Source organism: Notamacropus eugenii, chromosome 6 (assembly GCF_028372415.1).
Source record: "Notamacropus eugenii isolate mMacEug1 chromosome 6, mMacEug1.pri_v2, whole genome shotgun sequence".
Classification (NCBI taxonomy): Eukaryota; Metazoa; Chordata; class Mammalia; order Diprotodontia; family Macropodidae; genus Notamacropus; species Notamacropus eugenii.
In genome coordinates, this window is record NC_092877.1 from 106,751,504 (window position 1) to 106,754,688 (window position 3,185).

The window sequence follows — 3,185 nt, forward strand, 5'->3', positions numbered from 1 at the left end:
CTAGCACAAGAGATTGATGAAGAAGCAGATACTGACTTTGTACCTGAAAAAACAGCAGCAATGATAAATGATTTCTTTAAGCATATTGTTTTATGGAGATCTGTCAAAAATTGGTTTGCGCCAAGTATTATAGGCTTCGTAGTATTGTTTTTAGGATGCATTATTATACCCATATGTGTTAAGTTTGTATTGCATAGTTTGTATAACGCTCTACCTTCCAGTAAGCAAAGTGTTCTTATCCTTAAAGACTGGATGTATCAAAACAAAAAGGGGGAATTGTAAGGGAATTGCAAACCCTCAGCTCTCTTGGATGGCGTACACCAATCACGGCTCAGGTAATCTGAGGGGAGATTGGTAAGGCATGAACAAGATGGCGCTGGGAGGAAGGGTTCCACTCCTGTTCACCACCAGATACTTCCTGAAACGTGGCTGGAAAGCAGTAGCAAAACTTGCTTAAACTAGTTTAATCTTGCTTGTGCTGCTTATGTAACTAAGGAGTACATGATACTATATAAGTGCCTGAGCTAGTTTGAATAAACGGAGTTGCCTCACATCTTTGCCTTCTGCCTCATCGTTACTCACAGAGAGCTCCTTCAGGGTCGACAGGCCCAGCTGGTCAGATAAACCTGTCGGCTTGGGGCGAACGGCCCCGAAAAATCCCATTCAAACAGATAGCACATTGGGTTTGGAGCCAGAAAGATCTGAACTCGTCTTCAAATCTGTCCTCAGCAGTAAATTACGCAACCCTGAGCAAGCCACTTAACCTTTGAATATCTCAGTTTCCTCCACTGTAAAATGGAAATAATAATAGCACTTCTCTCCCAGAGTTGTTGTGAGGATCAAATGAGATTATGATCATAAAATAAGCTTATAGTACAGTGTCTGACACATAGTAGGTACATGCTTGCTCCTCTATCTTCTCTCAGGACTTAGCTTTGATAACACTTTTTCTGTGAAAAAGTGATCTCTCCAGCGATCTCTCCAGATCCCTGATCTCGCCAGTCTTTTGTTCTCAACATTCCTCAAATATTCCTCTTTTATCTTTTTTATACCACACCGTTTCCACCTTACTCTGTGTTGCACTTTTATGTGCTGATGCAATATAACCTCAGCATTTGAGAGATTTGCTATGTAAGTAGTGAATAATGCCCTGGGCCTGAGATAAGAAGAGATTTGGGTGTGAATTCTGCCTCTGATACTTAGGCACTGTGTGAACATGGGTAAGCCACTGAACCTCTATCGACTTGGTTTTTCCCATTTGCAAAACGGACCTACCTCCCAGGATCAAATGTGATAATGTCTCTGTGTTGTGCTTAATGCCAATAAAGGCCAGTTGTTCCTGAGGACAGGGGCTATTCTTTCGTCTTTTGTGCCCCTAGTGTCTTGCACTTAATAAATAGTTGTTGAATTTGCTATCAGACAAGCAAAAAGAGGAGTTCTTGCCTCTCTCTGAGATAGTGGACATATATATTTGTACCACAGTATTTTTTCTCCATGTTTACATCTTATCTCCCTTTCCAGTTTGTAAGGTCTTTAAGGGGAGTGGTCTTATTTCATTTCTTCTTTGTGCCCTAGAGCAGCACCTTCCCCAAGGTCTCCAATCAAGTACAGGTAAATATTTGTGGTTGATGACAACTTAGTACAACAGGCTGCAAGGTAAGGGCAAGTAACACAGGCTGACTGATCCCTGAGTGATCTTTCTACAACAATACCATTTGTGTTAAATTCTATTGTCTTCTGCTCTTACCATCAACCTGACAAAGTACATACTTACAGATGTATTCAACTTAATTGCTTTATGCAAAACTGTAATGGAGGCTTTATCTAATTTGCAAATCTATACATTCCTTGGACTAACATTTCCTATATGCCTGCTAGGTAGAAACCATATAGCATATTGTAGTAGTGCAGGCAAAGTTTGAAAGTTGTGACCCTTTCTACTGTCTACCACTCCAATTCACGGCACTGGACTTCATGGAACTAAATACAGGGGCCTGGAAGATGCTCCCTCCATACCTGAGTCCTCTGCCTTTAAAATGAGCTCAAGGCATCACCCGAAGATAGCCTTTCCTCATCCCCCCAACTCCTGGTGCCTGAAGTGAACATTATTTCCCCTCCCCCCCAGAGCCCCTGGGTTGAGAAATGTCTGTTGATTCTAGGCAGAGTGGGGCCTAGTAGCCACTTTCTGTTAGTGGCTACACTTTCTGTTGTACCCCTTTGCCTAGCAGCCTGGGCCCCCATCTCTGTTGTGCCCCTTTGCCTAGCAGCTGCCTGGGCCCCCATCTCTGTTGTACCCCTTTGCCTAGCAGCTGCCTGGGCCCCCATCTCTGTTGTACCCCTTTGCCTAGCAGCCTGGGCCCCCATCTCTGTTGTACCCCTTGGCCTAGCAGCTGCCTGGGCCCCCATCTCTGTTGTGCCCCCTTGCCTAGCAGTACCTAGGAACCCCTGTCAAAACTGTTCTGTGAAAAATGTGTGCTATTGGAACCTCAAGGCTGTACCGGGAAGTGCTAAGGTGCTTAAAAGGCACACACACCTTTGTTCAGGGCTGCCTCTTCGGAGGACAGCCGCCGGCTGATAAAGACGCTCCCAAATTCTCAACTGACTCTTGCCTGTGCCTGTCTCAGTCTGCCCATTACAGTGCCCTCCTGCCCAAACTGTCTTCCGTATATTTGAGTCCCGTGTATGTATTTGTGCTTACTCCCTCCATGTTTATATGCACTATCTTCCCTATTCGGATGTGAGCTCCTTGTGAGTTGGGACTGCTTCGTTCTCTGTGCCTGTCTTCCCCACACTTCTGAAAACGCTTTGAGTCCCATATAAGAGTCTCTTTGCCCTAGAGTAGAACTATTTCCACCGTAACTTCGGTGCTTCTCCCGTGGGCTCCGCCGCGAGCTCAGACGACGAAGCAGTCCGGGAACAAGGCGCGGACCCACGTGCTCTAGGAGTGGGACAGCCTCACCTGATCGATTTCTCACCTGCCCGCGCCCCTCTCGGGGCCCCCCTGGAGGCCCCCCTCGGGCTTGCTTGTGCCCCGCCTCCCAAAGCGGGAGGATCCCCCTCAAGGACAGGGCGCATCACTCCGGGGAAGCCCGGGCCCCCGGCCCCAGCGCTGGCAGCCGCAGAGGCTGGCTCCCGACGCGCAGTCCCGGCCAGGCGGAGACTCCCCGAGTCTCCGCCCCGCGTGG